The sequence below is a fragment of the Dasypus novemcinctus genome, chromosome Y (genome assembly GCF_030445035.2).
Source record: "Dasypus novemcinctus isolate mDasNov1 chromosome Y, mDasNov1.1.hap2, whole genome shotgun sequence".
Lineage (NCBI taxonomy): Eukaryota > Metazoa > Chordata > Mammalia > Cingulata > Dasypodidae > Dasypus > Dasypus novemcinctus.
In genome coordinates this window covers 18,204,290-18,230,555 of record NC_092216.1, presented here as the reverse complement: position 1 = coordinate 18,230,555, position 26,266 = coordinate 18,204,290, and positions in this window count along the sequence as shown.

Genomic DNA, 26,266 nt, shown 5'->3' with positions numbered 1-26,266 from the left:
GCGGCGCTCTCTGAGCTCTCGCCCTCCTCCTGAGCAGGAGACGACTGCAGCGTCCAACAAGCCCAGGCTGCGGCAGCGGAGCATCCGCCCCTCCTTGGCAGCCAGAGCAGAAAGCCAGCCAGCAAGAGAGCCAGAAGGCAAACCAGTCGACGCCTAGACAGCCAAGGGCTGCCACGCCGCACCTGAGGGGGGACCCTGACCTTCAGCTAGCCCGCCGGTGTGGTGAGGCTTCCCTGCCCCTCGTGCTAAGTTCAGAACAGCAGGGGAGAGCTACCTCCCTCTTGCCTCCCCTCAGGCAAATAAAATGCACCTCTCTCCTGAGTGCGAGTCTCAGGCCATTACACAGTGCTGTGAACCTCTGCCCACAGGCTTTAGAGACTGCAGCAGACCTCGCAAAAGTGGGTCTGCCCACGGCCCTTCAAAGGAAGCCTCCTTGACCTCCAGCACCGACCTAAGTCGTTTCCCTCACACTGTGTAATATATGCAAACATAAACTGATGGCAAAGTCCCTGATAAAACACTATCTTAAAGAACCAAAGGGAGGGAAGCGGACTTGGCCCAGTGGTTAGGGCGTCCGACTACCACATGGGAGGTCCGCGGTTCAAACCCCAGGCCTCCTTGACCCGTGTGGAGCTGGCCCATGTGCAGTGCTGATGCGCGCAAGGAGTGCCTGCCATGCAGGGGTGTCCCCCGCGTAGGGGAGCCCCACGTGCAGGGAGTGCACCCCGTAAGGAGAGCTGCCCAGCGCAAAAGAGAGTGCAGCCTGCCCAGGAATGGTGCCGCACACATGGAGAGCTGACACAACAAGAAAACGGAACAAAAAGAAACACAGATTCCTGTGCCACTGACAACAACAGAAGCGGACAAAGAAGACGCAGCAAATAGACAGAGAGCAGACAACTGGGGCGGGGCGGGGGAAAAGGGGAGAGAAATAAATAAAATAAATAAATCTTAAAAAAAAAAAGTTACTAGAGATTTATTTTAAAAAAAAGAACCATTGGGAAATTAGTAAATACTTTGCAAAGAATGAAAATGAAAACTCATCATAGAAAGGTTATGAAGTGCAGCAAAGGCAGGGCTGAAATACTTACACTAAAAGAGAAGAAAGTTCTTAAATTGGAGAACTAACCCCACACCTGGAGGATCTAGAAAAAGAACAGCAAACCGAATCCAAAGCGAGCCGAAGGAAGGAAATAACAGAGATTAAAGGAGACATGAATGTTAAAGAGAATAAAACAAAAACAGTAGAATTAACAAAACCAAAAGTGGAATCTTCAAAAAAAATAAATGAAATCTACAAACCATTAGCTAGAACAACAAAGAAAAAGAGAGCAAGGATGCAAATAACAAAAATCAGCAATGAAAGGGAGGACATAATTACTCCGCAGAAATAAAAGGGATAACATGAGGATAATATGAAAAACTATGTGCCAAGAAATTACAAACCCTAGAAAAAAAATGAATAAATTCCTAGAAATAGACAAAGTACCTACACTGACTGAAGAGGAAATAAAATATCTCAAACTAATATTAATAACAAATATGTATTTTAATAACAAATAAGGAGATTGAATTGGTCATCAAAAGCCTCCCAACCAGGTAAAGCCCCGATCCTAGCATTCCAAGAAGAATTAACACCAATCCTTCTCAAATACTTCCCAAAAACTGAAGAGGAGGAAAGCCTCCTAACTCATTCTGTGAGGCCCACATCACCTGCATACCAAAGCCTGCTGAAGAAACCACAAGAAAAAAAAGTACAGACCAATGTTCTTTATGAATATAGATGCAAAAATCCTCAACAAAATGTTACCAGGCCAAATCCAAAAACACATTTAAAAAAGTATACAACATGACCAGGTGAAATTTACTCCAGGTATCAAAGCGTGGTTCAACATAAGAAAATGAATGTAATATACCTCATTAATAGAACAAAAGGGGAAAAGGAAAAATACATGATCATCTATATTGACTCCAGAAAAATATTTAACACGTTAAAAACCAAGAGTAGAAAGAAACTTCCTCAACATGATAAAAAACACATATGAGAAACCAACAGCTAACATCATTCTTAATGGCAAAAGACTGAACACTTTCCCTCTTTAATCAAGAACAAGACAAGGACTTCCAGGAAGGTGGTGGACTGAAAAGATACAGGACTCTCTTCTCTCCCAGAAAAATAGCTAGAGGACAGGCAGCAATGGCCTGGAAAAGATCTTCTAGGGTTTAGGACACCAGGGAAAGGCTGGACACCACTCAGAAGAGAGAAGAAAAAAGAAAAGAATTGCAATGGCGAAACTGTGAGTTCAAAGTGGCAGCTAAGACCAGTGCCCTCCACGCAAAAGACACTTTTGAATACTCGAGCCTCTGGGCCAGCAGCTACAGACAAAGGGGACCGCAGGGATCTGCCTTCCAGGAAAGGGGAGAGAGGGACACAGCCAGAGTCGGACTCGGCTTCTGACCCGCAGATTTGGTCTGCTGTGTCCCAGGAGCCCTTCCAGGCCAGGTGGGGCTGGGCCGTCATTTGGGAGCCAACTCAGGACTAAAGTGATCTGACCCACTCAGTATTCCTCTCCACTAATTGGGACTGATTGCCGAGGACACAGAGGGGAGTGAAATTATTTCCTGCCTTGGAAAAGGGAGGGGGCAAAGGTTGGAGAACTGCCTCTGAGAAAGGTTGAATTACGATGCTTTTAGCCCCCAGGCAGGAACCGCTATCATGTGGATCCAGTCCCTGTTGCAGCAAATGCACTCCCACCAGGCACTGTTCTGAGAGGGCTGTCAAAGATCACCATCTGCTGGCAGACCAAGGAAGTGCACATGAGGAAATTACAAGTAAATAAGTAAGAGAGACTTCTTCTGGTGTTTATAGCCTCCCTCCCCAAGAACCTAGGAAGTGAGTCTGCATCCCATTACTGGGTCCAGAGCAACTAATAGGGACAATCTTAAAGACCCAAGTTGAACCAATAATCAAAGAAGAGCAATAACACACAGCCTCCCACCACTAAATGCCCATGAAAGAGTGAGAAATTGAGCATCTTAGTAAACACACCACCCTAATCAGTTGCCTAGAGATCAGCAAAAAAAATACCCAAAAATCAAACCACTACAAGCCATACTAAGAAAATGGAAGATGTGGCCCAAGAAAAGGAATATATCAAAGCCTCAGAAGAGATGCAGGATTTGAGACCACTAATTAACGAGATGCACACAAATTTCCCAAATCAAATTAATGAGTTGAAAGACAATGTGGTTAAAGAGATAAACAACATCAAGAAGACATTCAGCAGGAAGTGGATATGGCTCACCTGATAAAGCATCCACCTTCCATATGGAAGGCCCAGGGTTCAAACCCAGGGCCTCCTGATCCCTGTGGTGAGCTGACCCATGCGCAGTGCTGCTGCACACAAGGAGTGCTGTGCCATGCAGGGGTTCCCCCCACATAGGGGTGTCCCATGCATAAGGAGTGCACCCCACAAGGAGAGCCATCCTGCATGAAAAAAAAAAGTGCAGCCCACACACATGGTACCACACACATGGAGAGCTGATGCAGCAAGATGATGCAACAAAAAGAGACACAAATTCCTGGTGCTGCCTTACAGAAATGCAAGCAGACATAGAAGAGCACATAGTGCATGGACACAGAGCAGACAACGGGGAGGTGGGTAAAGGGGAGAGGGGAGAGAAAAAAAAAATACGTTTTGTTTTTTTTTTTAAAGAAGACATTCAGCAACCACAAAGAAAAATTTGAAAACCTGAATAGAAAAGTAACAGAACTCATGGGGTAAAAGACATGATAGTTGAGATTTTAAAAAACATATTAGAGGCATACAACAGCAGGCTCGAAATATAGAAGAAAAAATAAGTGATACTGAAGAAAGAACAGCTGAAATTGAAGAGAGAAAAGAATGGAAAAATTTGAGCAGGGGCTCAGGGAATTGAATGACAAAATGAAACACAACAACATATATGCCATGGGAATTCCAGAAGGAGAAGAGAAGGGAAAAGGGCCAAAAGGAGTACCTGGAAATAATAAGTGAAAATTTGCCAACTATCATGAAAGAAATGAACTTACATGTCCAAGAAGCACAGCATACCAATAAATCTGAATAAACCCACTGCAAGACACTACTCAGAATGTTAAACATCAAAGATAAAGGGAAAATTCTGAGAGCAGCAAGGGAGAAGCAAACCATCACATACAAGGGATGCCCAGTAAGAATCAGTATGGATTTCTCATCAGAAATCATGGAGGCAAGAAGATAGTGGTATGATACAATTAGGATACTGAAAGAGAGAAACTGCCAGCTGAAAATTCTTTATCCAGCAAAATTTTCCTTCAAATATGAAGGTGAATATAAATTAGTCACAAACAAAGTAAGAGAGTTCATAAAAAATAATCACCTTTGCAGGAAATATTAAAGGAAGCCTTAGATCCTGAAAGAAGATAGGAGAGAGAGGCTTGGAGGAGAGAAAAGAAGAAAGAATAGCAGAAAGGATAACCAAAAGATTAAATAGAAAGATGAAAATAAGATATGACATATGAAAACCAAAGAATAAAATGGTGGAAGTAAATAATGCATTTACATTAATATCATTGAATGTGAATGGATTAAACTCCCCAGTCAAAAGATGTAGGCTATCCATATAAGTGGGTTATCCATATGCTGCTTACAAGAGATTCATGTTAGACCCAGGGACACAAAGAGGCTGAAAGTGAAAGGTTGGAAAGGGAACTCCAACAAAGAGCAGGGGTAGCTATACCAAAATTAGAAAAACAGACTTTAAATGCAAAAAAGTTATAAAAAAAAAAACAGAAGGCCATTATATATTCACAAAAGGGATAATACACCAGACAAATATCAAAAATTGAAGAGGAGGGAAAATTACCCAACACATTTTATGAAGCCCAGATTACCATAATACCAAAGCTAGATAAAGACACTGCAAGAAAACAAAATTATGGACCAATCTCTCTAATGAACATATATGCAAAATTTCTCAACAAAGTATACTTGCAAATCAAATCCAACTGCATTGTGTATTCACACGATGGAATATTATGCAGCTGTAAGAAGAAAGAAAGGCATATGACAATATGGATGAACCTGGAGGATACTATGTTGAGTGAAGCAAGCCAGACACAAAAGGACAACTACTGTATGATTGTGCTACTATGAACTAAATATTGGGACTTTGATTTGTCTTAAATGATATTGCAGGGTCAGATGCTGGACTCTATACATCCTGCCATAACCCACTGAATATACTGGGGGAAAGTATGAACTATGAGGTAAACTATTATCCATGTGGTGCAGCAGCACTCCAAAATGTGTTCACCGAGTGCAATGAGTGTGCCACAATGATGGGGGAGGTGGTTGGTCTGGGAGGAGTGGGGTGGGGGTTGGGGGATATATAGGAACATCTTATATTTCTTAATGTAACTTTTTTTATGATGTATGTATCTTCAAATATATATAATTTACAAAAATGATGGGATGGGGAGTGGGTTATATGGGAACCACTTATGTTTTTTGTTTTTTAATGTAACATTCTTTGTGATTTATTAACTTTAAAAAAGAACTGTAAAAAGTATATTGTGTAACATATTGTATGATTACATTTATATAACATGTAAATATCAATCAATTTATAAAGATGAAATTAGATTAGCAGTTATGTACGGCTAGGAAAGGATACAGGGCTCCAAATAGCTAAAATGGTCTTGAAAAGTAAAAGCAGAATTGGAGAACTCACACTTCCTGACTTTAAAACTTATTACCAAGGTACGTTGGTCAAAACAGTATGATAACAGCCCAAGGATGAACATATTGACCAATGGAATCAAACCAGGAAATCAGAAGTAGACCCTCCTATCTATGAAAAATTGATTTTGACATGAGTGTTAAGATCACTCAATGGGGAAAGAATAATCACTTCAACAAATGGATTTAGGAAAAATGGATATCGTCATGGAAAAGAATGAAGGTAGACCCCTACTTAGCACCGTATAAAAAAAACTCAAAATGTATCAAAGACCTAAATAGAAGAGCCAGAACTATAAAACCCCTAGAAGATATAATAGAGAAGCATCTTCGGGCCTTTGTGTTATGCAATGGCTTCTTGACTTTACCCTGAAAGCAGAAGCAACAAACCAAATATAGATAACTGAAACTCCATCAAAATTAAACACTTTGGTGCATCAAAGCACTTTATCATGAAAGTGAAAAGACAATCCACAGAATGGGAAAAATATATTTGGAAACGACATATCTGATAAGGATTTAATATCTAGAATATATAAATAAATCCTACAAGTCAAGAACAAAAAGTCAAACAACCCTATTAAAAATGGGCAAAAGACTTGAGTAGACATCTCTCCAAAGAAAATATAGAAATGGCCAATAAGCACATGAAAAGAAGATCAACGTCATTAGCCATTAGGGAAATGCAAATAGAAACCTCAGTGAGATACCATTTCACACCCACTGGAATGGCTACTATAAAAAGAAGACAGAAAAAAACAAATGTTGGAGGTGATATGGAGAAATAGGAATTCTCAATTCATTGTTTGTGGGAATATAAAATAGTACAGCCACTGTGGGACTTCATTAGGTTAAGTATGGAATTGCCATATGACCAGCAATCCCACTTCTAGGTATATACCAAAAAGTTTGTAAGCAAAGACTTGAAAAGATATTTGCACACCAATGTTTATAGTGCATTATTCACAATAGCCAAAAGATGGAAGCAATCCATGTAGCCATCAGCCTATGAATGGATAAGCAAAACATGGTATAAACACACAATATCATACTATTCAGCCATAAAAAGGAATGAAGTTCTGATACATGTAACATCATGGATGAACCTTGAAGACATCATGTTGAGTGAAAGAAGCCAGACACACAGGGTGGGTACTATATGATCTCATTGATATACAGATCAGAATAGGAAACTAGAATACAGGATGCAGGGGTTGTGGTGAAGGTAGGGAGTGGGGAGTTAATGCTTAATTGGTGCAGAGTTTCTTTGCTGTGATGGACATTTTTGGTAGTAGATGATGGTAGCACAATACTGTGAATGTGTTGGCAACACTGAATTGGGTGTTTGAATGCCACTGAAAGGGGGAATTTGGGGTCCATACATGTTACTAGAATGAAAATTTTTAAAAAAACACACATAAGACTGTTGAGCAAAAACAGTGAAACCTCATGTAAGCTATGCACATGATTAATGGTATTATAGTGACACTGTTTTGTCACTTGTAACAGGGTGCTACACAGCTGCCTCATGCTGGTGGAGGGAAGGACTGTTGTGCGAGGGGGTTATTTGAAAACTCTATTTCTGCATGAATTTTCTGTAAATCTGCAACTTTACAAATAAACTAAAGGGATGATGGATAAATTTGTGAAAAGAAACAAACAGCTCTATTTTTATTAGAAAATCTCTTAGGGATGGCCTATCTATAAATTAAGCCTCAAGTTTTAATTGAAACAAAATTATGAAAGAAAAAAAAAAGCTTTAGCATCATATCTTAGAACTGTTACTGCCTTAAATTAAATTTTTGTGAAATGGACATTAATATGTACTCTATAAAAATATTTTCCTTTAAGTTACAGTCCTCTTCCAAGCCAAACATGAACACACTGTTTGTACTTTCCTTAGCAGATCTCAAAATGAAGCTATAGCACCCCCATTACATCAGTCCTGACCTAAGAAATCAGCCATAGCCATACCATCCATCTCTTATGCAGTTCCTGCTTGTGCTGAAGGTCCTAGGAGAAAAGGAAGTAAATCCATACACACCGGGCATCAAAAACTTTTTCTGTAAAGAGCCAGATAGTAAAGAGTATTATTTTAGTAATATATTACTGAATTTGACCAGAGCTAGGTTCTCTCCCAATCTAAACCCCCTCTTGACAGAGATGTGGAACGGACACAACCAAGCCAAGGTCCACAGGAAAGAGGAATACAGTAAGGATTAGAGTGGACTTACTGATATCCTATTCATGAACTATTGTGGTTAATAATCGAGAACAAGTAGCATTGGAGTGAAAAAGTGGCCATGGTGGCTGCTGGGTGCAGGGAATGGGAGGAAGACATGAGATGTGGAGGCATTTTCTGGACTTGGAGTTGTCCTGGGTGGTGCTCCAGGGACAATTGCTGGACATTGTATGTCCTCCCATGGCCCACTGGATGGAACGTGGGAGAGTGTGGGCTATGGTGTAGACCACTGGCCATGGGGTGCAGCGATGCCCAGAGATGTACTCACTAGATGCAATGGATGTGTCATGATGATGGGGGAGAGTGTTGCTGTGGGGGGAGTGGGGAGGGGAGTGGGGGGGGGAGTGGGGTGGTAGGGGTGGTGGGGGTGAACGGGGACCTCTTATTTTTTGAATGTAATTTTTTAAAAAAATGAATAAATTGAGTAGAATTTGAAAAAAAATGCTTCTGAAGCGTTTTCTATGTTGCTGAATCTAGTTCAGTACATGCAAAAAGATGCTCATGTTTAAAACAAGAAAGAAGGCTGATAGCTGAGGAAATAATGAATTTGGCTCTTCAACAGGGTGCCAGTTGCTTAACTGTGTTCATAGTGGCTGTAGTTAATTTTTGTGGGAAAGACCCTCCCTCAAGGAACTGTGTAATGCAAAGATGGGAGAGGAAATAAACTTTAAATTATTTGAATACTCACCTGGGTCAATCTTATTGAAATCCCAACTTGAATAGTCTAATGGCAATGCACTTGAACTGTTCTTAAAAGTAACAAGCTTTCTTGGCCATTAATTTAGCAAACGCATTAAAACTCTCTATTTTGCATTTTACTATCTCTGGAAATCAGCATACAATGAAATCTTTCTGAAAGCTGGTCCAAATTTTTATTGCGGTATATCACGGAGATGAGTCAACCAAGTCACCATATGGCTATGGCTAGACTACACATTACAGTAGAACAGCCCTTGGTCACCCATATGTTTTTAGCTACCAGTTTGAAAAAGGAGGAAATATGGGTTGACTTAAACAATAATAATTTATTGGCTCCCAGGTTCAGAGGCCAGAGGTCAGGTCATGATGTCACCAGGGCTCTGCTTTCTCCCATGTCAGCGGGTTTGGGAGCTGGCTGACCGCCATCCTTGGGCATCCTTGGCTCACATCCTGCCCCTCCTTCCAGGGCCACGTCTTCTCTTTTCTGTCTTCTGTGGCTTTCGGTTCTCTTTCCAAGGCCTCGGTGGATGAAGGCCCACCGTCCTTCAGTTTCGCCCCTGCTAACTAGGGTCCTATCCACAAGGGAGCACACACCAGGACTTGCTTTAACATACCCAAAGATCCTGCTACAATGGCTCCATCCAGAGGACCCTGGGAGGAGGTAAAGAACATTCTTTCCTGGGGACACAGTTCAGCCTAACCCAGATGCTCTAAACACCACACTGTCATCTTCAAGCAGACTTCTAGGAAGAACTGTTCATCCACCTCAACTTCAAGGCAGTGGCACTTTGAAGAAAGTCTTAGGGGAAGGGGCAAGCTCAGGAGGAGAAAATAATAACTCACGCTGAATGAAGAAAAGGCCAGGTGGCATCTCACAGACATTTCTACATTTGTACATAGAGACTGGAAGTATATCACATGCACGGAGACATTTTAGAATGGACACAGATTTTATGTTTGAAATTCAATTCTCCTCCAAGTCTAAGGGCTGTGCTTTAGTCTAGTGAACACAGAACTCAGTGTAAAATTAAGTCTGTGCAAAAATTTATTTATGTTGGCATATTTTATGATGTATCTGTGCTAGATGGCACAGACTGATATCAGAGGGCCTGTTTTCAAATCCCGTTTCCCCCACTTACTAGCTTTGTGCAGTTCAGCATGTTACTCACCCTCTCTGTGCCCAATTATTTCTCTGTAAATTGAAGACATTATTGATATCTAAATCATGGAGTCATTATGGGATGAAGGTGATTTATGTTTTAATTAATATACTTTATATTTCAAAATAGCTTTACGTTTACAGAAAAATTGAGCGGAAAATACAGAGTTCCCATGTGTCCCTCTACCTTTCTAAAAGTTTTCCTTTTGATTAACCTCTTTCATCAGTGGGGTACATTTTGTTACAGTCGGTGAACCAATATTAGGAACCAATATTAGGATTCACTCTTTGTGTTGTACAGTTGTATGTATCTTGACAAATGCATGATGTCATGTATCCACCATCACGGTGTAACACAGAGTAGCTTCGCCATTCTGAAAACCTCCTGAGCTCCTCTTGTTCATCTCTCCCTCTTGCCTCCAAACTCCTGGAAACTACTCATCTTTTTAGTGCAGCCTTTTCTAGAATATTATATAGTTGAAATCCTACATTATGTAGCCTTTTTAGACTGGCTTCTTGGACTGAGCAATATGCATTTAATGTTCTCCTTTATCTTTTTGGGGTTCACATCTCTATTCTTTTTATCACTAAATAATATTCCATTACACAAATGTATCATGGTTTATTCATCCATTTGTCTATTGAGGGACATTGGACTATTCAGTCTTGGGTGATTATGAATAAAGATGCTATAAACACTTGCATTCAGGTTTTTGAAGGGACATAAGTTTTCAGCTCAGACAGGTAACAATCTAGGAAAATGATTGTAGGATCATATGGTAAGACAATGTTTAGCTTTATAAGAAACTGCCCAACTGTCTTCCAAAGTGGTTATACCATTCCCAGCAGCAATGAATGAGAGTTTCTGTTGCTCCACGTCCTCAGCAAAATTTAATATTATGAGATTTTTGTGATTTTTTTTGGTGGGGAGTAAGGCAGGGGGGTTTTAGCCATTCTAATAAGTATGTAGTAGTATCTCACTGGTATTTTTAATTTGTAATCCCCTGACATATTATGTTGAGTATTTTTTCATAAGCTTATTTGCCAGCAGTATATCCTTTTTTTTTTTTGTCTGTTTCTGTTTACATCCTTTGCCCACATTTTAATTTGGTTTGTTTTCTTATTGCTGAATTATAGGTGTTCTTCGTATATTTTGAAAACATGCAGATGATCATACATACATATGATCATATATGCAGCCATGCACACATGCATGTGACCATGCACAGGCACATGCATATGCTCATGCAAACATGCCTGTGCACACATGACTGCATACATGCCTGTGATTGTGCACATATGGCTGTGTATACATGCCTGTGATTGAGCACATATGGCTGTGCATACATGCAAGTGACTGTGCACACATGCATACCTAATTATACCGGTAATCATATACCAGCAGGGAAGTTAATTCAGTCTTCCATAAACTTGGTATGGGGAAGGGTTTCTAAACATCATTTAAGGTTCAAATGCAATCAAAGATTAATATATTTAACTGTATAAAATTGTAAATACTTTTGCAGGGCAAAAATATCCCCCCCCAAAAAAAAAAAAATCAAGAGGGAAAAGGGAAAGTGATTCCGTCCAGATAAGACAGCGGAGGACAGAGCAGTCCACCATGATCTCATCCATGGAAGTGCACTATCCGAAGTCAGAGCAGGCCCCACGATCGCCTCCAGCCCGCACGCCAGCTGATGACAGCGGATGGCCATGATGGCCTCCACAGGCACACTAGCCAATGACCGAGTGGGCTGCCGTGATTGCCTCCATCCAGGCGCACTAGCCAGTAACCGAGTGGGCTGCCGTGATTTCCTCCACAGGCACACTAGCCAATGACCGAGTGGGCTGCCGTGATGGCCTCCACAGGCACACTAGCCAATGACCGAGTGGGCTGCCATGATGGCCTCCACAGGCACACTAGCCAATGACCGAGTGGGCTGCCGTGATTGCCTCCATCCAGGCGCACTAGCCAGTAACCGAGTGGGCTGCCGTGATTGCCTCCACAGGCACACTAGCCAATGACCGAGTAGGCTGCCGTGATTGCCTCCATCCAGGCATACTAGCCAGCGACCGAGTGGGCTGCCGTGATTGCCTCCATCCAGGCATACTAGCCAGTGACCGAGTAGGCTGCCGTGATGGCCTCCATCCAGGCACACTAGCCAATGACCGAGTGGGCTGTCGTGATGGCCTCCATCCAGGCATACTAGCCAGCGACCGAGTAGGCTGCCGTGATGGCCTCCACAGGCACACTAGCCAATGACCAAGTGAGCTGCCGTGATTGCCTCCATCCAGGCACACTAGCCAATGACCGAGTGGGCTGCCGTGATTGCCTCCATCCAGGCATACTAGCCAGCGACCGAGTAGGCTGCCGTGATTGCCTCCACAGGCACACTAGCCAATGACCGAGTGGGCTGCCGTGATTGCCTCCATCCAGGCACACTAGCCAGTAACCGAGTGGGCTGCCGTGATTGCCTCCACAGGCACACTAGCCAGCGACCGAGTGGGCTGCCGTGATTGCCTCCACAGGCACACTAGCCAAAGACCGAGTAGGCTGCCGTGATGGCCTCCATCCAGGCATACTAGCCAATGACCGAGTGGGCTGCCGTGATTGCCTCCATAGAGGCGCACTAGCCAGTAACCGAGTAGGCTGCCCTGATTGCCTCCATCCAGGCACACTAGCCAGTAACCGAGTGGGCTGCCGTGATTGCCTCCATCCAGGCATACTAGCCAATGACCGAGTAGGCTGCCGTGATTGCCTCCATCCAGGCACACTAGCCAGCGACCGAGTAGGCTGCCGTGATTGCCTCCACAGGCATACTAGCCAGTGACCGAGTAGGCTGCCGTGATTGCCTCCATCCAGGCATACTAGCCAGTGACCGAGTAGGTTGCCGTGATTGCCTCCATCCAGGCATACTAGCCAATGACCGAGCAAACTGCCTTGACCCTATCTGTCCACTGAAACAGTACATGAATAAGATAGTGTGTGTAACCACCTCCCCTGTACACCAGTCAAGGATGAGTGGGCTAGCAATAAATTCTTATGGCCAGAAATGACTATTACCAAGGTGGCCGTTAGGGTGCGTCTATCCAGGCACACTAGCTGATATCTGAGCAGGCCACCACGATTGTCCCATTCAGGGACACCAGCTGATTACAGAGTAGGCTGCCATGATTGCCTCCATACAGGCACACCAGCCAATGACCCAGTAGGCTGACCTGATTACCTCCATCCAGGCGTATTAGCCAATGACCGAGTAGGTTGCCATGATTGCCTCCATCCAGGCATTCTAGCCAATGACAGAGCAGGCTGCCATGATTGCCTCCATAGGCACACTAGCCAGTGACCGAGTAGTTTGCCATGTTTGCCTATATCCAAGCATACTTGCCAACGACAGAGTAGGCTGACCTGATTGCCTCCATCCAGATATACTAGCCAATGACCGAGTAGGTCATTGCCTCCATACACGCACACTAGCTGATGACCCACCAAGGTGCCCGGACCCTGTCTGTCCACAAAAACAGTATATGAGTAAGATACTGTGTGTAACCACCTCATCTGTAAACTAGTCAAGGATGAGTGAGCTGGCAATAAATTCTTATGGTCAGAGACGACTGTTACAGAGGTGGCCGCTAGGGCGCGTCTATCCAGGCACACTAGCTGATGACTGAGCAGGCCACCACGATTGTCCCATCCAGGCATACCAGCCGATTACAGAGTAGGCTGCCATGATTGCCTCGACAGGCATACTAGCCAATGACCAAGTGGGCTGCCGTGATTGCCTCCACAGGCACACTAGCCAATGACTGAGCAAACTGCCTTGACCCTATCTGTCTGCTGCAACAGTATATGAGTAAGATAGTGTGTGTAACCACCTCATCTGCAAAACCATCAAGGATGAGCAAGCTAGCAGTTAAGACTGTTACCAAGGTGACCTGTAGGGTGTCTGATTAGCAGATGACTGATCAGGCCACCATGATTGCCTCATCCAGGCACACCAGCCGATTACCGAGTAGGCTGCCATGATTGCCTCCATCCAGGAATACCAGCTGATGGCCGAGCATACTGGAATGATTGTCTCCATCGAGGCATACTAGCTGATGACCGAGCAAGCTTCCTTGACCCTATCTGTATACAAAAACAGTGTATGAGTAAGAGATTGTGTGTAACCACCTCATTGTAAACTAGTCAAGGATGAGTGAGCCAGAAAATTCTTCTAACCAGAGAAGTCTGTCCATTTCCAAGGTGGCCTCTCGAGTGCCTCCATCCAGGCACACTAGCTGATGACTGAGCAGGCCACCATGATTGCCCCCACCCAGGCACACCAGTCGATTACTGAGTAGGCTGCCACGATTGCCTCCACCCAGAGAAAACAGATGATAGGAGATGGCTTCCAGGATTGCCTCTGTCCAGGGAAAATAGCTATTGTGAAAACATCATGTTTTGCTCACCTTCATATGAAAAACGGTCATGGTTGGATTGCTGGCAGTATTTGCCCCCATCCATGGATGATTGAGCAAGGCACCATGATTGCCTTGTCCAGGCAATAAGAAGATGATAGAGGTCACAGTTATGACCATCTTCCTCCAAGTACAGCAGTCAATGACTGAGCAAGCCTCCAGGATATCTTCCAAACAGCAAACACAGAGAATGACTCAGCGAGTATATCCATAGGAGAACCAATCAAGAAGCAGCGGGTGGCAGCAATACCCTCCATCCAGGGAACACAGCCAATGTCTGGGCAGGCGGCCATAATCACCTCCCTCCACAGAAACAGGTCAATGACTGAGATGCTGGGCATGAGCTTAGTCCTGGCAAATGTTTGTCCAAGGTCTACCAACCTCATGTAGGCATTACAGGAGTGAAATTGGATAATGCATTTTAAAAACTCTAGAACGGCGTATTGGTTTTCGTCTTTTTTTTTTTTTTTTAGATTTATTTTATTTCTTTCTCTCCCCTTCTCCACCCCCCTCCCCATGTGCTCTCTGTGTCCATTCACTGTGTGTTCTTCTGCATCCACTTGCATTGTCTGGTGGCACTGGGAAACTGCATCTTTTTTGTTGCATCACCTTGCTGTTTAAGCTCTCCGTGTGTGTGGCACCACTCCTGAGCAGGCTGTGCTTGTTTTTCACACGGGGTGGCTCTCCTTATGGGGTGCACTTCTTGTGTGTGGGGCACCCCTACATAGGGGCACCTCTGTGTGGCACAGCACTCCTTGCATGTGGCAGCACTGCACGTGGGCCAGCTTACCAAACGGGTCAGGAGGCCCTGGGGATTGAACCCTGGACCCTCCATATGGTAGATGGATGCTCTATCAGTTGGGCCATGTCTGCTTCCCTGGTTTTAGTCTTTTGTGGACCTTGGAATATTAGGTTCTTAAACCGAACATATTGTGAACCTCTGGATTGGATCAATTAAGGCCCACTTGATTAGATTGCTCCAGGAGGGTGTGACCTCCTCTTTCCAGATGGCTTTATAAATAGAGGAGTAAAAGCCACAGACACAGGGAAAAAGTTGCAGTGACAGAGAGAAGCCTCTAGAAGTTAAAGTCGATGGGCCTAGGGGAGGAAAAAAGCCACAGAAGGAGCAGCCTGAAGCAGAACTAGCAACATTGCTTGGAAGAGAAGGGAGAGACAAACCGAGACCACATTATACCCTGCCATGTGCCTGATCACCCACAGCTGAGCTCAGGGAGAAAGTGAGTGAGGAGGAGAGGGCAGAGTCCAGCAGACCACCATTGTGCCTTGCCACTTAGCAGGAGTCCAGGATCACCAGCTGCGGAAATGTGGGGAGGGATCTTTGCCTGATGTGTCAGTTGATACATTTTTCTCAGCCTCAGAAATGTAAGCTTTTAAATTAACAAATCCCATTGTAAAAGCCAACACATTTCTGCTATATTTCAATGGCAGCCTTTAGCAAACTAAAACAAGCAGCAACTACATTGCACATATATTAGCATTAATAATTTACTAAAAGTACAAGAAGTGAGAAATGAGACATGAGAGAGTCAAGCTACAGAGGATAGACAAGAGACCTGGTCCTATGAGCCTTGCATATTCCCAGATCCACGAGCACTTCCATTTCTGGAAGCAGAATGGGATTCTTACTCACTCTAGTTCTGCTCACCACTGTCTGCATGACTCCAGTCTATTGTTGTCCCTCAATGTACTTGGTTGAAACTGCCAATCTTGGGTAACTTCTTTATTGAGGCTCTGGTTTCAGTTCTGAGTGATTTCTGAACTGCTCAGAACTGAACTGTTCCACACCATCTCCACAGAGACTCTATGAGCTTCTTAAAGAAACCCTGTGAGCTTCTTAAAGAAAACTTTGAACAGGTAAAGCCATGTTTTCAAATATAAACTCATGAAAATTCATGAGGACAGGTATCCTACCTGTTGGCTTTACACTTCACACAAATTTGTCTCTTAGTATGATGCTTAAGAGAATGGCTTCAGGCATTGTATATTAACAAAATTCAGTGAAACTAACAAAGGAGGTGGGACTGTTTGAAGCTGGGTAGATCCCAGAAGATCTTAGTTTTAGAGCTAATCCATTCCTGTGCATATAAACCTATTATAAGTGGAACTTTTTATCAAATTAGCCAAGGGCCTTTAGATTGTGTGACCTGGGGTGGGTCTTAATCCTCTCACTGGAGTCCTTTGTAATGAAGGAATAAAACATCACAGACAAAGAAAAACAGCAAAGACAGAGGGAAGCCCCCAGAAGTTGAAGAACCCAAGAGAGATAGAGGCCACAGATGGAGCAGCCTGAAGCTGAAGCAACAAGTCCAAGAAGAGAGGGGAGAGATGAGCAGGCACCACCCTGTCCTGGCCATCCACAGCTGAACTCGGGGAGAAAGTGAACCTGGAGGAGAAAGCGGAGACTGCAGAGCCACCACTGTGCCCTGCCATGTGACCAACCAGAGTCCAGGATCACCAGCAGGGAACCTTTGGGGAGTGAGCTTTACCCAATGCCTTGATTTAGATACTTAGCCTCAGAACTGTAAGTTTTTACCTAATAAATCCCATTGTAAAAGCCAACTCGTCTCTGGTATATTGCGTTGGCAGCATTTAGCAAACCAAGACAACTGGTAAGGCCACTAAGCCCTAAATACATTGAAAAGAGTCATAAAGATGGGATGGAAGAATTTAACATATTTTAGTGGAGAATATCATATTTTATTGTTTAATATTTCTTCATTTAAAGGGTAGGTATCAGTCTTATTTGCCCCAGCTGCTAGAAGAAATACCAAACAATGGGTTGGCTTAAACACAGGAATTTGTTGGTTCATGGTTTTGAAGCTAAGAGAAGTACAATATTGGGGTGTCACCAAAACAAGGCCTTCTCCATTAAACTGTGCCATTCAGGGCAGACTTCCAGATACCCTTGGTTCTTGGCTTTTCTGTCACATGGGAAGGCACATGGCAGTGTCTTCTCCATTCTCTTAAGGGATCCATTGATGTTGAATTCTAGCTACTTTCCCAAGATTCCTTCTCCATCTGAATCTCACTCTGCTTTTTTTATAAAAGACTCCAGTAATCTAGAGTAAAGCCCAGTCTGATTCAGTTGGGCCACACCTTACATGAAGAGATCCCATTTATAATGGATCCACTCCAAAGGACCAGCTTTTGGAACCATAACATGTCTTCTGTGAGGGACATGATTCAATTCCCCACAGTATCATTTACTCAAAAAAATGTTCATGTTTTGAACACATGGTTTACCTAATAGAGCTGGATGAAACCAACTCTACCTATAACATTAGCAAAGCTACTTGTGACTTTAGGTTTTGTTTTATTGTTATTTTTTAATATGCCATCCTAAAATGTTTCTAGGATATATAATGTATATGGGAAAAACATTGCTTACAAATGGACTTTTGAAACTACTCCAATAAACACATATACATGATAATGTACAATGTTGCATAACATTCAGAGGAGTCTTTTCTTGTCCTCTGAAATTTTAACTTTAATGATAATATAACTTGCATAGCCCTGAAATATTAAGAGGAGAACAATTACCTTGAAATGAAACCCTTGTGATACTGGAAAAGTTTGCCTAACATGTTTGCTTCTTAAGGAGTATTTTAAAGGGAATGAGAAATGTGAATTAACAGGTGCTCTTACAAGTGATAAGAAAATTGTGTAATTAGAAAATGACAGAGAAGTGTACTTATTTTAAAAGGTCCATGAAAGACCTACTTTAGTAAATGCCTAGAAAAAAATGTTCCTGGAACCCCTTTGTCCCTGGGTGTTGAAATAGAGATTATGGCATTAAGTGACAGGATTCAGCTAAAGTAATGTGACTGACTGTAGAGGGAGAGGCAGCAAGCACCAGAATGGTAGATGCCGAGAAGTTAAATCTGCCCGCTGGCAGAAGGCGAGCTGCTCAAATACCAGATATGGAAGCCCAATCCAGAAGGGGAAGATGGGATACTGAATAAGCTGAGAGCCAACAGGTGCACAGAATGGTAAATGGAAGCTACCTAGCAAGATGGTGGTACAGATGGCATTGGAGTTAGAAACATCATCATTATGAATGCAGATTCTGTCATTTAATAGCTATACAACCTGACCAGGTTTTCTTAAATTCTGATCCTGAGTTTCTTCTTTGTAAAATAGAAATAATACTTTGTATTTGATGAAGTTGTTGTAGAGGCTGAGCAGAAAGATGTACTACATACCTGGCCCACTGTAGGCCCTCCATGAGTTGCTATCACGGTACCATGGTTGATAGTCTTTGAAGGAGATGCCCTCAGAAACTCATGGAAAAGTATATCAAAGTCAACTAGAGGAGAAAGGGATGGACTGAAGCACTGGGGCAGGCAAGAAGCACCAGGCAGGTGAGTGAGGGAGGCACTGAAGTGTAGATAAAGGTCTTGGATCTGGATACCAGAATCAGAAAAGGCCAGCAGCGTGCAACAGGAGAGGGGCAGTACAGAGTCTTATTTACATCTTTTGCATAAAACCAGAGTTGGACTAGCAGATAGGAACATAATGCTATGTCCCACAAGGTTCCTCAGAATAGATGGGGATTAAATTTATGCACAAGTTTAACTGGCCCAACCACGGGAAAAGAGAAGATGCAGAAACCAGGAAATTGGCTGCACAATGAAGCCATGGGGTCCCATTTTATGTATTTTGTACCCTAACTCCTATGCATCACGCAGATAAATTGCATGGGAAATTAAATTAGAACATACCATTAACATATTTCGCTCAATTACACTTTTCAAAACTCCTACAAGTTGTAAAAACCACTTCTCTTTTTTTTCAATGGCTGTTTTGGCACCCCAAAATTACACGGGGGGGGGGGGGGGGCTGCAAATGATATTCATTAACTAAGACAGGCAAGCTTCAAAAGCCTTGGTGACCATTTTAAAGTCCCAATGTTTAAATCTCTATAGTTTCAGCTACCTGGTCCCCATATCCTATTTATATAACTGTCCTCTTTTATCTTGCCTTTATTTGTTATCCTTTCTCAACTCTACCAGCAGTTGGGTTGATATCTAAGCCATGACTATGATGGAGTCAAACAAAATTGTTTTTATTCAAAAAGGTGGCAGTTGGGAGGAGTTTTCAGTCTAGGTACAGCAGTTAGCCCTCAGTCAGCAGTTGCTTTACTTCCAAAATGTTCTTTTTCACTCACAAGAAATACAAAACATATGGGCTTGCCAAACAAACTGACGGAGGTTTCAGTCATATTAGGTCATCTGCTGCCATATATTTTTTTATGCTGGCCTATTTCGTTTTTGCTCTATGTGAGAAGCAGTGGGATTTATCTCATTTCTAAAAGGTGAGGCTAAACCAGACCATAAGAGTTCCAGAACCTTAATTCTTTCTGCCTTTTTCTTAAAGTAGGAATGGAGTTTACTCTTATAAGACAGATAACTATAGCAATTAGGCATGGTGGGAAATCATCCACATACTGTTTTGTTCAATGACTTCAAAATGGCGCTGCATTTGTGAGTTCTAATTACCATTCCACCCATTGTCTTTCCACATTTATCTACACATCTACATCATCCCATAGAGCTCATCAATCTTTTCTCTCAGTGTAATTAATAAAATAGCAGTAGAACTCAGTCTAGACCTTTTTTTTTTGGAGGTACCAAAGTTTGAACCTGGACCTTGTACATGGGAAGCAGGTGCTCAACCACTTGAGCTACATATGCTCCCTTAGACGTTTATTTTATTTTTTAAAAAAGATTTATTTAGGGAAGCAGACTTGGCCCAATGGATAGGGCATCTGCCTACCACATGGGAGGTTCGCAGTTCAAACTCTGGGCCTCCTTGACCCGTGTGCAGCTGGCCCAGGCGCAGTGCTGATGCATGCAAGGAGTGCCCTGCCACACAGGGGTGTCCCCCATGTAGGGGAGCCCCATGCGCAAGGAGTGTACTCCATAAGGAGAGCCGCCCAGTGCAAAAGAAAGTGCAGCCTACCCAAGAATGGTGCCACACACACGGAGAGCTGACACAACAAGATGATGCAACAAAAAGAAACACAGATTCCTGGTGCCACTGATAAGGATAGAAGCAGTCACAGAAGAACACACAGTGAACGGACACAGAGAGCAGACAACTGGGGAGAAGGGGAGAGAAATAAATAAATAATAAATCTTAAAAAAAAGAATATTTATTCCCACCCTCTCATTGTTTGCACTTGCTGTGTGCTGTGTCTCTAGGAGGCAACAGGAACTGAACACAGGACCTCCGATGTAGGAGGGAGATGCCTAATTGCTTGCACCACCTCGGTTCCCTGCTTTGTTGTGTCACCCTGTTGTATCATCTTGCTGTACCTGCCCATCATATCAGCTTGCTGTCTTGCTCATTTTCTGTAGGAGGCACCAGGAACCTCTGCTCCCTGCTTTTTTGGGTCTCTCGTTATGTTTTTGCTTCTTGTGTCTTGTTGCATCATCACATCGTGTCGGCTTGCCATCCCTGCCTGTCATGCCAGCTCGCTGCCTTCTTTAGAAGTCACTGGGAACTGAACCACAGACCTCCCTTGTGATAGGCAGGAGCTCAGTCACCTGAGCCACATCTGCTTCCCTAGATGCTTATTTTTAAAGTAAAATCCAAAAGTATACTCAAAAGAACAGTAACTACAGCAAGTAACCATAATTCATTGGTGAATCAGGCTAATGCTCTTTTAGCTAACATATATTACTTGGAGAAAGAATTAATCAACCTCAGGTAACTCCCCAAAAGAACAGCAAAAGAAAAGAAATGTAAAGCCAAATGTACAAACATTTATCTGCATATCTAGACATCTCTACAGTTACAGAATTCCAAGTTGCTGCATATAAAATGCTTCACTAAGTAGTTGTCTTCTCATCAATCATGACAATAGTGACAGCGCTTCCACTTTTTAATTACTTATCCTGAAGACATATATCAGCCATAAGATTGCCTAATGGCTGAAACTGCTCCACTGCATTTACAATTTAAAAAGCAGCTATGAAAAGTCTAGGGGTATCAATGTACGTCAGTATAACAAATAAAGCACCTCTACTCACAGGAAGGGCTTTAGAATTCCCAGCAACTCCCAATCTCAGCAAGCACTGGGTCACTGCATAAACCAGCCTTTGCAATCTACAAACCATGACACAGTTGTGTTTTGTTAGCTCGCAGAGTAAATCACATACAAATAAATGGGTTCGGAAAGATCCTTCATTTCTAGCCAAGCTGTGGAACTGCTGGGTATCCGTGGCTCACAATGGCCCACCACTTGGCTTGGTTGGTCATGGTCCTCCACCGCCGTTGACACCAGCGCATCCTCCACTCACCCGTCGGTCCACATAGCTGCAAGCCCATTCATTCTCAGGCACTTACATCAGAGGAGCAGGTGAACACACTGAGCTCCACCTCTGTGAGCAAGCCAACTATTTTGAATTGATCTGTCGGTTTAGGGATTTCTACTGAGTGCTGCATTTCGAGGGTATGGCAACCATTTCTCACTTGGTTTAGTGGTGCTCCTCAACATTGTGTAAGCTAACCCATGAGCCTCAAAGAGCACAGTAAATTCCTCACAGAGGAAAGCTCTTAGGATGCTAACTATTTCTCCATGGTTAATGTTAACCTACTACACAAATAAAAAGAAGCTAACTCTGTCTCGCTTATAAATCCAGAGAATAAACTGAGAACACAAGCTGTAATGCTTCTCATTTTTAAGGGGAAGCTAGTTGGGACAGTGATATAATACTTTTATTAATTCTTCACAGTCACTACTGGACAAAGAAAATAGATGACACATTGAATGTTCTACTAAAGCTATAATACGCATTATAAAATACGGTAAAATCTCAGTTTGCAGGGCTTAAAGGGAAATGTTTTGAGGATAATCATTAACCATAACCCATTAATGTACAGAAGGTTTCAGTTGACAATGAACCTCCTCAGGGTTTCTCAGCCTTGGCACTCTGCATACTTGGGGCTGAGTAATCCTTGGCGGTGTCAGAAGCGCCCTGTGCATGGCAGGATAGAGAGCAGCATCTCCGCCCTGTACTCACTAGATGCCCCAGTGGCAACGACCAGAACTGTCCCCAGACCTGCCAAGTGTCCCCTGCTGGGCAAAATCCCTTTCAGCTGAGAGCCTCTGGGAGAAGCCATTGGACACCAAAGGAGAGCCCCGTGAGGCGGCGAGCAGTGCGCCAGCTGGGAGTTGACGCGTGCACTCAGCATGTGCAGAGCACTGCTTGCACCGGGCCACTGAGAGCAAGGCGGCACCCCTGCCCTCTGCGGGGCACAGCCCAGAGGGAGGGCAGGGCAGCCCGTTGCTGCCAACCCAGGCTGCCCCCGCGGAAGGCCCCGGTGTGTGGAAGCCATCGCGACGTTAACAGGAAGCCCGCCTTGGCCCCCCACCTGAGGTCCCTGGACCCCGCGACATTCTGCGTCTGGGCTTGCAGAACAGATGGGCAGAGGGCGAGTCCGCAGCCAGCCACACGGGGCAGCCTGAAACTATAAGCCAGCAACGGGGAAGAAGGCAGTGGGTCCCGAGGAGTCGCCGTGGGACAAGGGGCCCCTGAGGGGTAGGGTGCTGGCGGTGGGCATGGCTGAGGGCGAAGAAAGAATCCAGCAAGACGAGTCCTCCTGCCCCCGCTGGCTGTGCGTGGCAGACGGGCACCTCTGGCAGACTCAGAGAAGACAGGGGCTGCGGGGGGGCGGCCAGCGGGCCAGGTCCTTGGGGTCAGCTTCCTCTGGACGAAACACAGAGCTTCCGATGTTTGCAGAAGGAATATTTGCGTTACTCTCATTTCTGTGATATTCCAGCAAAAAAGCTCCAAGAAATTAATGTTTACGAATCAAACAATTTAGTTATAAACCTACGAAATCTCAGATTTGCAACCATTCCAATATCGTTTACAAACTTAGTGAAAATGTTTTAATCAATTGCTCAGTTGTCTATTTCACATTACCATTAAGGGACAGTTCCTTAGGCATTGCCCTTATTAATTATGAAAATATAAATGCTCTGAGTTTTTATGATTCCTCATCCATGTACTTGGTATTCAGCATTCCTAGGCTTAATTCCACGATAAGAGGAATGAGGCTACTCAAGCAACTGACTTATCTTCCTAAGCAGGTTACAGTACCTTGTCAGCAGGCACGTGTTTCATATGAGACTGGAAGCTCCAGATAACATAGGGCTATCAGTCTCTAAAAGCTCTTCTGAATCCTGGTTGCAATTAGAGACTCTGAGCCCAGGATCTGCCATCGTGTTTTCCCAGTTTGCTTCTTCAGTACCAAGTCAGGTGTTACCTCAACACTGACCTGAGTTTACAATATCCCATCTGGCTGCCTCACCAGGAGAATTCAACTCGTATATTTACTGTCTACTTTTATGCATAGTTATTTTTTTATTTTATTTTATTTATTTCTCTCCCTTCCCTGCACCACCCCCCGCCCCCAGTTGTCTGTGCTCTGTGTCTATTCGCTGCGTCTTGTTTCTTTGTCTGCTTCTGTTGTCAGCGGCACCGGAAGTGTGTTTCTTTTTGTTGCATCATCTTGCTGTGTGAGCTCTCCGTGTGTGCGGCACCATTCCTGGGCAGGCTGCACTTTCTTTCGCACTGGGCGGCTCTCCTTATGGGGTGCACTCCTTGTGCATGGGGCTCCCCTACGCAGGGACACCCCTGCATGGCAGAGCACTCCTTGCGCGCATCAGCACTGCGCCTGGGCCAGCTGCACACGGGTCAAGGAGGCCCGGGGTTTGAACCGCGGACCTCCCATGTGGTAGACGGATACCCTAACCACTGGGCCAAGGTCGCCGCCTATTCATAATTCTTGATGTATTCCTTCTGTCAGAATCACAACTCTTAAAAATCTCAATGACAGCTGATGGGATTCTGTGTCTCTCTTGTTAAAAGAAAGTGAAAAGCACAACAACAATCAATTAATAATAATGCAAATTTATTGAAAGAGAAACTGCTTGAGCAATGAGATTTCAAACCAAAGCAAGAGTCTCAAATGCGGAGCTTTGATTGGCATTTAAAAACGTGATTAGGGGATTTCCATTTGGAAATTTACAATAACTGGCTGATATTTGGGTTCCTTGTATAAAGTTGGGTCTTAGAAAGTGGGAATGATCATGGGTTGGTTTTTACAGTGTATTTGTCTATTTCCAATGGGCTATTTCTAGTCAACCCAAACCAGCTATTTCCAATTGTTGCTTAAACTGCAACTTCTTAGGGTATGTTCCACTTTTTTGGAAAGCCCTTTCTTTTTATTTTTAATTCTTTGGAATGTCCCTGTCACTTTTTAAAAAGCAGGTTGCTCTTGGCATGCTCGAGGCTGTTTTTTAATCTATTTCACAACACGAACATTGGGCTAAAGACAGGACTATAATGAATTTAGTTCTGTATGGGTTGAGTATGATTTTTAAAATGCTACTGTTTGGAGGCTATTGTCCACAAATTACTGAAATATAATTTTGGTCAGTATATACATGTTTTCGTTTTTAACAATTCACTCAGTTTATGACTTAAGAGGGTTTTTTGGGGGACGGTTTGGTTTAGCATGTTCGTGTATTTTGGAAAACAGGAAAAATCCCATCTTTTAAACATTTATATTTCCACACATAAACCATTTTCAAATATATTATTTTGTGCAAACATTGGCCATATACCAGTGCCTTCGTAAATATCACATGATTCCATGTTTCTCCTTAGATGATGAAGATAGAGTTGTTCCAATGGCCAGAAAGCAGATGAAAAGATGCTCAACATAATCAGCCATCAAATCAAAACCACAGCGAGATACTGTTTCACACCCACTAGAATGTCTGCTATTTAAAAAATGGAAATGACGACTGTTAGAGGGGATGCAGAGAAAATGGAACATTCCTTCACTGCTGGTGCCAACGTAAAATGGTGCAACTGCAGTGCAAGAGAGTTTGTCAGTTCCTCAGGAAGCTCAGTATAGATTTACCACATGACCCAGCAATCCCACTTCGAGGTATGTACCCCAAAGAACTGAAAGCAGGAACTCGAACAGATATTTGCACACCCATGTTCATAGCAGCATTATTCATAAGTGCCAAAAGATGGAAGCAACCCAAGCATCTATGCACCCATGAATGGATAAACAAAATGTGGTATATACACACAATGGAATATCCCTCAGCCATAAAAAGGAATGAGGAGCTGATACATACAACAACACGGATGAACCCTGAAGACATCATGTTGAGTGAAAAAAGCCAGACATAGATGGACAAATAGTGTACGAGCTCACTGATTTGAAAGAATTAGAATAAGCAAACTCATGGAGTCAGAATCTAGAATATAGGTTACCAGGGGATGCAGTAGGAATAGAGAATGGGAAGTTAAGCCTTAAAATGTACAGGGTTCCAATTTGGGGACTGATGGAAATGTTTTGGTAATGGATAGTGGTGATGGTTGCACAACATTGTGAATGTAATTAACGGCACTGAAATATATATATATCTGAACATGGTTTAAAAGGTAAATATTAGATTGTATATATGATCACAAAATAAAATTTTAAAAAATCCATGGAACTACACTACTCAGTCAGGGAACTGTAAGTTAAATCATGGACCGCAGTCAACAGTACAATGATAAAAATGTGCTATCATCAGTTGCAACAAATGTTCCACACCAAAGCAAGGTGGTAATAATACGGTACTTTTGGGAAATCCTGTATTTTGTGTATAATTGTTTGGTAATCCCACAACTTCTCTAATAAAGGGGGAAAAAAGAATTGTTCCTGCAACTGAAACCAGGAGGAGAGAAAGGGGATCAGATGGAGGCTGGGGAAGGTAAGGGATACCATTTGGGAATGCAGAGTTTAAAAGGGATTGCATTAAATCCATGACTTAGTTCTTTACATCTTTAACCAGTCCTTCTTTTCAGTTAAAGATACTGAAATGAAGTCAGGTAGCAA